This window comes from Protopterus annectens, chromosome 12.part0 (genome assembly GCF_019279795.1).
Source record: "Protopterus annectens isolate FY-2018-M chromosome 12.part0, PAN1.0, whole genome shotgun sequence".
NCBI classification, from domain to species: Eukaryota; Metazoa; Chordata; order Ceratodontiformes; family Protopteridae; genus Protopterus; species Protopterus annectens.
This window is the reverse complement of record NC_056746.1, coordinates 48,744,822-48,757,372: the sequence shown is the minus strand read 5'-3', so window position 1 is coordinate 48,757,372 and position 12,551 is coordinate 48,744,822.

Below are 12,551 nucleotides of genomic sequence, written 5' to 3'. Positions count from 1 at the left end.
GGCCTGATGGTCGGAACATTCACAACATCAGTCAAGGGAGATGTTAAACAGTGGGCTCACATGATATTCGGACTACCGTCTACCCCAGGTGATCATGTGCTGTTGTTCTCCCACCCTCAACACAGTGGTGTACTCATATAACCGCTTTAACAGAAAATCAGCTATGATATATCAGTGGCCCAGGCAATGCCAGGGCTGTAACATAGATATCACTCACACATTATATGTCTCTCTACATGCAGGATAACAAAGTACATATTTATGCTGTTGATTGTGTGATGAATGACTCCTCTCTGTTGTCTACCTGTGTGGCTCAGTGGACTAGGGAAGCTAAAATGGGTGATGGTGTTGATATTTTTAATCAGGAATGGCTCACATGTTTTGCATGTGAGGTATTGCTATGTTGGTGTTTTCACAGACTGTCATACCTCTCAACCTCTTAGTGCAAGACATCTGGACAAAGCCAGGAAGACTGGGGGGACAAAGGCCGAAACATAGAGTCAGACTTTAAATATTGTCCCTATAAACCTAGAAATTTGCTGGAATAAAAGGTGTTGCATTATTATATATGTCCTGAAGGATATAAAGTCTGAAACACGTTTGCCTTATTTAGTATAATTTAGCGACATCAATATGCAATAATATACCAGAAAACCACAAATGTATGATTAACAGATAAAACACATGAGAAAAAACTCTGGACATTCTGTGAAAATCAGGACAGCTGAGAAGTCTGCAGACTGTCAGTGGTGTAACATTATCAATCTCAGTCACATATTAAGTACAGCAGACACCTGGGGAATGCCATGGACATTTTCAGTGAAATACTGCAGAAACAGGGGAGGATGTTAATGACTGTAACATTCAAAATCCCGGACTAGAGTACAGGTAGGTGTGGCCTGGAGTCACTTTATAAGTGCTGACAGTCCCACTGGGCATGCCCAGTTAAAATGAGCACAATTCTGTCTCCCCTTCATCAAAATGAGACAGCCCTACTGGGCATGCCTAGACACTTAGTTAAAATGAGCACAATTCTGTCTCCCCTTCATCAAAATGGCCAATTATGTATAAAATGTCTATACATACAGACATATATGTATACATATCCATCTGTCAGTATCTCTCTTTCTCACATACATAGTATATCTATTGCTACTTAGTGTCAAATAGATATATACCGATATATATATATATAAATATATATATATATATATATATATATATATAGAGAGAGAGAGAGAGAAAGCTATATATATATATATATTAAAATGATACATAGACTCTCCCCATATATCTACATAACACACACACACACACACACACACACACACACACACACACACACACACACACACACACACACACACACACACACACACACACAGTTATATATACACCCCTGTTATATACAACAATGTGTGTGCATGTCTGTATTGTGCTGCATATCCTAATAATGGTGAGTAATTCCACACTATCACACATCCATACTCTTGCTCAAATGATCCAAACTAAGGGTGCAACAGTACATAATCCACTGACCTACAGACTCCTGTGCCTGCTGGAGATCACCATACCTCCCAACTGTACAGATTTTTGCAGAATGTCCAGATTTTTGCCTCAAATATTTGGCCTGTTCCTCATAACAATCTGTGGTTTTCTGGCAAATTACTGAGGATTGAAGTCACTAAAAACGACCAAATATTGACATATAGTTGAGTATCAGACTTCACATCTTTTAGAAAATGCATGCTAACGCAAACCATGTTACTTTAGCAGCTTTATAAGTTTATATAAACAATATTTAGAACCTGTACCTACTCTTGGTCCATTGCCCCCACATTATTTTAGGCTTTGTCCAGATTTCTTGCACTAAGATATTGAGAGGTATGCACCACATAGACAGACACAGGTGAGCAGGTGGTGCAATGTATAATGTTGTCAATGCATGTATGGACAGGGCACATTGTTTCTGCATACAGGTTTGCCTATCTAACTGCAAGCAGCCACATATGGCCATACTGGTAACTGTACACACATATCTCGGATAAAAACAGTTATCTCATTGCTAGGATACTAGATGCAGATGACAGTATGAAGCAGTGTCACTCTGAAGACCACAGATGCTGTTCAACACAAGCCTAGTTTGTGTAATGTGCAAGTACTGTGCCTGCAGTCATATATACAACAGACTTAACCTGTGGTGCATGTGATAAATACTGTGATTGGTAGGGGTTCTCATCTCACTCCAGCCCACTTTGTGTGTGTGTGTATGTGTGTGTGTGTGTGTGTGTGTGTGTGTGTGTGTGTGTGTGTGTGTGTGTGTGTGTGTATCCCCCTGCAAAACAATGGACATGCCCTTAGGGGCTATCCACATGCCCTTAGGGGCTATTCACCTGCAATGGTTATGCACTTTTGGGCCTGTCACTTGCTGCTGGCTTCCAGACTGCCCTCTGCTACAAGGCCTAATGATGTCAGCCAACTTAAGACTAGCAGCTGACAGTATTGTATCAGACTAAAGCTGTGGAGCATGTGCTAAGTACTGTGAACTATAGAGTATAAGATTGGATAGGTAGGGGTTCTAATCTCACTCCAGCTCACTTGTTTTGTGTGTATATATCCATATTCATAACCTTCATACCTTAGACATAGGTTGGGTTTTGCAGTGTTTTATTTGTAGTGGGTGATGTAGCCCCCCCCAAAGGACTGACCACAGCACAGTCAGTACACCCTACATGAAACAGGCCCCCCCATGCGTGTAAAGCACACATCTGCTGTGACACACATCATGCTCAGGTTACACACTGGGATGCAGAACACGACAATCATACCTGGTGTTGGACAACTGTTGGTACTGGACAGAGGATATATGTAGATGGGTCATCTCCATCACCACAGCTTGTTAGTTTCCAAAAACCCTGATGACACTTATCAAGGGTAGCAGACCTGTTCACAGATTAGCAATGCATGAGTACACTGAATGATGCCATTGTCCCCGTTAGCCTCTTATACACATTTGAACCTATGGAGCCATACACTTGTAGTAGTGTACCTTGCTGAAGACATATTTCTACTGTGCTGACATGCCATCCTGTCCTGCTTTATTGCCTCTGTGTATCCATATATTATCCCAACAGACTCCTATAACAGAAACATAAACAGGCCCATGAAACACCTGTCACTGTGTAACTACACAACCAATGCAACATCATACAACATGAGGTACACAAATGTACGTGGTGTACTTGACAAATGTCAGCATGCAGTATCTGTCGGTAACCACTACAAGTGGCATGGCAAAGCAACACTGCATTACAAGAGTACTTGTTAACTAATATAGTCACCCTGTGCATCAGACACATAGCTTCATTTTCTTGCATTGATGGCAAGGATGACAGGAATGTGGCACAGGTATCATCACTTGCACAGGGTGTTGTGTGAGGGTGGAGGATGCCTAGGCTAGCTCAAATGGTTGACAGCATGTGTGTGAGTCAGGAAGGGGAGCATGTGAGATGGATCATTGAGAGGTGCCACTTGCGTCTGCAGGTGACCTGCATTTGACAGTGGTGGGTAAGTGTGTGTGTGTGTACACAGTCAGGCTCAGTACTAGCCCTACATATGTGTATGTTGGGCTGCTTTGGACCATACATGGTAGATGTGACAGTTCACCATCTCTGGCCCTGAACATGGGAACTGGCTCTCCCAGGAGTTGCACTGACATCTCCATGCCCAAGGTCAGAAGTGGTGCTAGTACCTGTTGGGGACTTCTGTCTGCTGGGACAATGTCCCTGTGGGACCACCCAGGACCACGAGCCCATGGCCTGCCACATCATGGTATGGACAGCACACTCTCCTCTGTAGCACTGGATGTACTGCCACTATGGGAGCATGAGTGTGCACGGCCACATTGACTTTCAGCAGATGGGTTTGCTGACCTACATCTATGGGTCCGACGCCTAACTCCAACCAGATGTTCCAGCACAGACAATGTGCTGTCCAAGACAAACACTGTCTCAGCCCATCTGTCCACTGCATCAGTGAACCAATCTAGGGTGTTTCCAATGCAGTGGAGGCAGTCACGGATGTCAGACTGTACTGCATCCATAACCCTAAGCATTCATCTGGTGTTCCATTCAGAATGTACCTGTGCCTCCATGACAGCCTGAAACATGCACTGAGTGACCCATGATGTGACACCTGAAACAGGTAGTGGATAGACAGCAGGCCTCCTACAAGCATCCCTATCAATCCGACTGTGTGGGACCTCACCAGATCTCTGGTTATGGCCAGTGTCTACACTCACTGGAACCATAGTTGCCACACTTTCCTGTTCAATGTCTCCACCCTCTGACTGTCCAATATCTGTGTCCTCTGGGGACTGGGTAGGTTTGGGCATACTGACTGTGTGCAGTGACAATGTGGGCAGAAGAGGGATGTCAATCTCTGGGACAGATTCAGGCCCTGACAACCCCATCTGTGCCTCACTGTGACCACCATCATCATCAGAGTCCGAAGAGACACTGACATCAGGTTTTGTGGGGGGAGATTCACCAACCCCCTGGTCACCTGTGAAAACCAAGATGACAAAAAGCAGTACATTAATGCCTGCACTATTATGTATGGAAAATCCACCAAGACTCATAATACTGAAGACCCACAACTGGATTACCAGTCTTACATTGTTCATCTCCACTTTTGTCCGCAACAGAACAAAATACACATTCACCTCAAGGCCTTCGTAACAATCATGTCAGGTAAATCAAATGAAATCTGACCAGTACAATTTAGCTTTTACTTATGAAATATGAAAATATATTTGCTAAAACAACACGTAAAACCCAGTACACCTCTACTAACAAATATATGCAAATACATGTTCAATGCCTACTTTATTTACTATCAACCTTTCAGTTTTTAAAAGGCTTGTTGGATCAATTGCCTCATGTAAACCAGGAGGCTTACTCACTATTAACTAACTGCTAAAGTGTTTCTTGTTGTTCAGCTACACTCCTGTGATTACTCACTCAAAGAACCTTAAGTAAATGTTCCAGACTAGAACATACAAACATTCTACTCTTGTTACACATAATGTTAAGTTTAAATAGGGCATTATTCTGGCCCTTAACTACAATAGCATATAAATATTCTGTAAAAAAACGGTGTCAAGCTTACCAGGAGCAGAACTATGTCCTTGGACACTATCTAATGGACCTGTAAAAAGTTGTGGGAGAGGTAATGTCAGTACCACTGCATGTTGCAGCACAGCAAAGTAATACATGCATAGGTTCATAGATAGGTACTAGGCTATCTGCCCGAAGGCATTTATAAGCCTAGCCAGAATGTGTTGGCTTTCGAGTACAGCTGGAGTTTCTTCAGTCAAGCTGCATAGGGCATCTGTTTGAGGCCAGTGATCCTCTTGGTGAGGTACTTCTTTGGTCTTTCCAGCTGTTGCAGGTGTCTTGTAAGGTACATCCCAAATGGGGCGTTGTACTCTATGATGGGTCGAGGGGCACAATGACCTCTTTTGATCTGGATGCGAACCCTTTTGTGATTAGGTGGGCCACATAGAAGGATTTTTTAACCACTTTGGCAATGTGATTATCAAAGGAGAGATTACGATCTACTTGGGTCCCCAGATCCCTTATGACATCTTCCATATATATCTCATTTACAGTACCTACTGTGTTACTTGTTGTATTGGTCACATTCTGAGTATGAGAGTACAACTGAGGTACAATCCCACATCCCCAAAGGATATAGACCTGGCACCCATGTGAAAGTATGTACAGCCTGACACAATGACTGCTACAAGGTAAGAAGTGGTGATAGTACATGACAGGTGATCACAGTAAGCTCATCTGCATGCTCCTCTGCTGTGGACACTATGGCACCCACATCCATGATGTATGGTATGATGGATGCCTGGGAGCTGTCGTGTGTGCCCAGGTCACCAGGAATTCCTCAGTGGCCAAGTGTGGCTGTTCTTCTGCAGGCCCTCCACCAGTAACAGCACGCTCCCTGGCTACATCTGCTGTTCTTCATCATGCAACATTCACCATGTCCATTGCGTGGTGTTGAACCTGCTCATATGTCCTGTCCTGGTGGCCAGTGGCATTCACATCCTGGACAAGGTCTGCCCACTGCTCCCTGTCATGCCTCCCCCTGGATAGTAGGATGTAATGATGCTGCCTTAGATCTTTCAGTATTATTTCATTCTCTGTATCTGAGAAAGGTGCATGGCATCTACTGTACATTATTCCTCAAAGACAACAAAAGGGGAACACATTACAGGATCAGATACGTGGGCATCCACTATGTAGAGATACAGCAATGACAAAATGGCCATTACTGTCCGCTGCTTGCTCACACATGTCATACCCCACTGTGTGAAAATATACTATGAGTGTGGATACAACCAAGATAGTAGCAATACTGAGGTACTTCTCTGTGTGCCATGAGAGATACTACTATATGATCATACACCCAACACTCCAGTCTACTGTGGTATATCCCCTAAGGACAACCGCACAATAATATGTCATAAGACCAGTGCCAGACAAATAGCAGTGTGATATTACAACAAATATAGAGGGACAATCCAACAAGACCAGTGTGCCATAATGACAAAAGTATTGTACGTCCCCTGTAGGTGTAAAAAAGCCAGATATCAGTGACATGATTACTACAGGTCTAAGACAGGCTTAGTGCTGTAATCCCTATTCCCCAAACCTCTATCCTCCCATCTGCATCCTGCTATACACAAAACACAGTTACATACCTGGTGGCGTGCAGTACTCTTACGTTGAAATGTGCTTCTAGTAATGTTTTGCAAAAGGTGTGCTCTGTGTGAGGAAAGTCTCATACAGAATGGTTTCCCATAGCCAGCTGCTTGCATTTTTCACATGCCTCTCATCAGCAGGTGATTGCCTCAGAACCAGTCTGTGAGTCTGAAATGCTAATTGCAGCCAAAACAGCTGAATTGCACTATCATTAGCCAATGACATGCAACCATGGTGCAATATATAAGGCCTTCATGTAGATCGGGGCCCCTTTCTTAGATGTTCAGATGAACAGGGTGAAGAGACTACATCATTGCAGAGGGCAGGTCTGTAGCAGAAAACTTTACATAGAGATGTGTGTGCTACAGGCTATAGCTGCTGGTGCAGGTAATAGACATAGGCAAAGAATGTGAGCACTTTGGAGGACACCAAGTTGTAGATGTACCTGTGTCAGCTGTGTTGGCTGTGTTGTAGAGGCAGAGCCAGAGTGAGGGTACCCTTTACACTCCAAATAAGGCATGTGTTTTAGGTAAGTCTGTTAGGCAATTGTGTCAATAACAGAGTACTAGGCGACATATAGTTTTGCTATACGGACATATGAAGTGTGTCCCTACCTGCAGGCATGTGACTTCCAGCACTGAAAAGCAGTTATTTAATTTGCAATGCTTTCTGTGGATAAAGAGTGCGTGAGTCATTCATTAATTGCGGTCTTCACAATAATGTAATTGAAATGCAACACAACCCTAGATTTGAACCCACGGACTGTGTGTGGCAAAATGTATTGTATGCAAGGTATTTAACAGATTGAGCTACTGAGTCACTGCTACAGCAGGTGTATTTGTAAGATATATGTGCACACATACAGGCTGTGACAAACATTTTATACATCTATCAGTATGTGGATGCTTTATATGGCTGTATTTCTGCACCAGGGTCTCAGTTGAACATGTACTTTGCCATTGATGCCTTAGCAGGTGTCTTTATACATGTTGCTGATAAAAGGGCACATTTACCTGCTATCACAGTCTCACTTACATCCATCAGCATGTCATTGGCTGTCTAGTGGCGTGCTATTGCACCACAGTCCTAGGTACACTCCCATTGTTTCCATTATATTTTATTCCAGTTTGTGCAGGGAGGCATGGCGCCCAGCTTCGTTGAAACACACCTAATGACTGCAATTGGCAATTACTATGTTTTGTTTAAACCACCTGTTTTAATAGTTGTGTGATGGGCTTGGGTTTGAAATATGGCATGTGTATTACAATGTTATAAACACATATAGTTATTATAGCTCTATTTAGCTGAACTTAGCAAAGCCGTGCGATGAGCTAAAAAAATATAAAAAAAAGAAAAAGGGGAAATAGGAAATAGGAAAGTGGTGAAATGGGGCAACATATTGAACATTGGACAACATAGTGAAAGGCAGGGAGGGATATGCAGGAAGGGTGTAGAAAATAATCTTAGCTATCCATTTCTTGTACAGCAACAGTTGTGCACTTTGACATAATTTGTACATGACTTTGAACTCTCCACCACAGAGAGAGGGGTAAGGACAACACAACTGTGTTGTGAAGCCAGTTGGACCAAATTACGTGTCTCCAGTGGACATGTGTCTGAAATGGAGAGCTATGTATGGGACAAAATTTTATTTTGGGACGGGTGCCCTTTTTTTTTAAGGTGAGAGTGGAATGTTAAGAAAGTTAGCATTGCCGCCTCACAGCAAGAGGTTCTCCGGTTCAATCCTTGGCTGGGGTGCCTTCTGTGCGGAGTCTGCATGTCCTTCCTGTGGTCGTGTGGGTTTCCTCTGGGTGCTCTGGTTTCCTCCCACATCCCAAAGACATGCTGTAGGTGGATTGGACACTCTAAATTGGCCCTAGGCATGAGTGTGTGTCTGTGCCTTCTCTGGAAGGTTGGGCACTGGGCTGGCAACTCGACACCGTAAAACTTCACTGCCAATCATGAGCAGACAGGTGATCCGCTGTGGCGACCCCTAACCAGGAAAAGCCGAAAGATGAAGAAGAAGTGGAATGTTAAGGAAGGGCTACAGGTACGTGTGGGGAAGGTAAGTTGGGTAGGTGAGGATGCATTTGCAAAGAGACAAGACAGACAAGACAGTAGACAGGGGAGGTGTGTGACACATGAGGGGGGTGAACACCTTGGATAGGAAGGGTGCTGTGGAATCCACTTCCCATGTGCCTCCAGACAGCAGTAGCATGACTCACATCCCTACCCATGGGATTGCCAGCACTGCTCCTTCACTGCCCTGAAGGTGGCAGTGCTGGAGGCTGGGAACCAGGGTGAGGCTGCTCCATCAGGTCAGCCAGCATGCCCTCAATCCAGTGCAGGTGGTGGTCAAACCCATGGTAGACTATCCTGCACACCATGACTGACAGCTCATCCCAGGTGGCAACACCCCCTCCACCACCACTCCCAGAGGGGGGCCAGGCCCTGTCCTTTGGGGCGATACTACCAAACGCCACAGGTAGTGCAGGGGCAGCAGAGGTGGTACCACCGGTCTGGATCCCAGATGTGCCGGCAGCCAGTGTATGTCTGGCTGATGCAAAGTAGGGGGATCAGCCAGAATCAGCCTACCTTGATGTGCTGTGGTAACTGAGGTATAGCACTATGTTGAGGTTAGTTATGAACAAATCATTGGTAGTATTACCAGCATGGAACTTCATTTTAATTAACCCAAATACATTGCAATGTATATGCAATGTATATTATGTTTGAAATACATTAAATAACATAACAGTCAGTGTGTTAACAGCATGCCAGTAACAGTTGAAGCATAAGAGCAACCACATGGTTAATTTAACAAGATATGTTAATATTAATGCATGACACATAACAATAATAAACTGCTTAAGGCCATCAAAACAGTTAATTTAATAAGATATGTCAATATGAAAGCATAATAACACATAACAATAATAAACCACATTTCCCAAAATATAGTTATTGTAACAAAATATGTTAAGAGTAAACCATAATAATAAGTAACAATAATAAATACATGAAAATAAGGGGTGGGGAGAGAGAAAAACAGTCTATTAGTGACATTGCAGATTATATCCCTGAAAACAGTACTAATATTTACTCTACAGGTGTGTATTGTCAGTTTTGTGCACTGTGACCATACCTTCCAACCATACTGCATTACTCTGTTTTTACCGAGTTTTGGGGTCCAAATAATGGTGTGCCATGATTCCCAAGTGACACCCCCTAATTTCCAAATTTCCCGGTATTTTTATTTTAAATTTCTTCCCACTTTTTCAGCTGACCATCATGTGTGTGATGATGTCAGCACTGTGAAACGGCCTGCCACTCTGTCAGAACTGAGCTCAAGGGCTTGACGTGCGTGCATTTCCGGCTGCTCAAGGGTTCCTTAGCTGTTAACAGAACAAGCTGTGATGCTGGGTATTTATTATGCTGCCTACAGAGGGATGGACAGAGCAGAGCTGCCATTTTCATATGCTGAATGGATGCAGAGCTGCCTGTGGACAGAGCAGAAGGTAGGGTGTGTGTGTGTGTGTGTGTGTGTGTGTGTGTGTGTGTGTGTGTGTGTGTGTGTGTGTGTGTGTAATGCCCCAGGTGAATATACTTGGTGGCTAGAGGAGGTACTCAGGCTCAAACCCTGTACCTTGGGTACAGATAACAAGAACCTAAAGTCCCTACCCACCACCACTTGTGAAAACTTTCCAGATTTATTCCTCACATTTTGTTCTGTGGTTTTCTGGATTTTTGTGGCAAATCAGTGAAGGATTGAATTCATTAAATAATGACAGGCATTTGAATTTCAGACTTCATATTCTTCAGAAAATAAATGGTAACACAAAACCTTTTATTCTAGCAATTTTCTAAGTTTATAAGAACAGTATTTGAAATGTGTCCCTATTTTTGTGGCTGTATTGCCTTATTATTAGCTTTGTCCAGGTATTTTGTGATACGAGGTTGAGAGCTATGGTAAGAAGTGAGAACTGAATTCTGTATCCCCCATTATTGGCTTTGTCCAGATTTTTTGTGCTAAGAGGTTGAGAGCTATGGTGAGAAGTGAGAACTGAATTCTGTATTCCCCCATTATTGGCTTTGGCCAGGTTTTTTGTGCTAAGAGGTTGAGTGCTATTGTGAGAAGTGAGAACTGAATTCACTAAGTGATAGCCATTTAAGTTTCAGTCATCCTATTTTTCAGGAAACTGCTGATTTGGAATAGTGGTATGTTGTTCTGACTGTAGTGCACAAAGTCCTGGGTTCAAGACTTGGCAGCAAAATGCATAGTGGTAACACAACATTTTATTCTAGACTCTTTCCAAAATTATGCAAGCAATGTTTAAAATGTGTCCCTGGTTTTTGGGCTTTTGTCCCCCCCCCCAATAAATTTTGGCTTTTTCCAGATTTCTTGTGCTGCAAAGTTGAGAGATACAGTTGAATGTTCAGTGGATTTTATAAGGAGCTGAGAGCTTCAGGGGAAGAGAAGTTTAGTGTTGCATATGCTGAGTCTGCTTGCATTGTTAATAGCATAACAGGTTAAATACTTGCTTTTGATGCAGAAAGTTGTGGGTTCTACTCCCACAGTATGTAGATGCATTGCTGATACTGTACTGTGTTGTTTTACTTTTAAAGGGGGTGGGTGTAACAAGTCAAGGGTGTAGCTACAAATACAACAGAAGTGAGAAAATGTCATGCAAAAGGGCATTTGTGCCTCAGTGGAAACAGCAAACAGTATCATTAACCCAAATTCAGGAACAGAAAATCAGAATTATTATGTTCTGTGCTGCATTATAAGAAAAATAATTGTAAACAAGTACAGTACATTTTCCAGCATTCAAGATAAAACATATATTTTTCCACTGCAGACAGTGGAGAAGCAAGAGTGGCCAGTTAACAGCATCTGGATTACAATGATAGGTTTGATGCTTCAGGATGAATGTAGGAGAGGGTCTGTCAGTACTTGGACTAAAAATTGGAAGTCTTAAAACATGCAAGTTCGCCTAGTTTATTTTGTTGTGCATTTACAGCTATTGAGTTGGTCTGATAACACAAATCAGAGTAGGTCAAGCAAAAAACTGAAACTAAAATAAGTGAGCGACATTTTTGACATTAACAGCTGTTTTCTGACTTTAGGAACATTCAGAATTGTGTACTTTCGGCGAAACACTTCGCTAATAAGTACACTTTTTTTTTCCGAAATAATGATAGTAAACTATATATATATATATATATATATCTATATGTGTGTGTGTGTGTGTGTGTAAGTAGAGTTTTATCATGGAAATGTTCTGAATTGGGCAGTTTTGTCATTATTTGTTCATGCATTTTGTTTCATTGCCTACTGGAAAAATGTTCAAACAATAAATTTAAAATACACTCTAAGTCTAACAAGTGTGCTGTATTATACAAGGAATATAATTTAATAAAGTCAGGAAGGTATATCAAAGAGCACATGTATGTTTCTTGTTTTGTGTGCAAGGGGCCTATAATTTGAAAACAGCCCAAACGTAATCTTTATCCACCACTGGTCAGATGCATTTTCTTTGGATGTGGTGTGGGTTTCAATGCTGTTTCAATGAATGTGAGTTTCAAGGGCAGAGAAGTTTTAATGCTAAGTCTGTTTTCATTGTGAGACAGTATTGCTTTGTTTAGCAGATGTCTATTAGTGTTTGTGCATTGTGCTATAAAATGTAAAAATAAAATCCAAATAATCATTGTAGAAGTAAAGCAGTATGCACATTAGTGTTTATGGTAAATGGGATGAAATAGCCAGGTAATGGG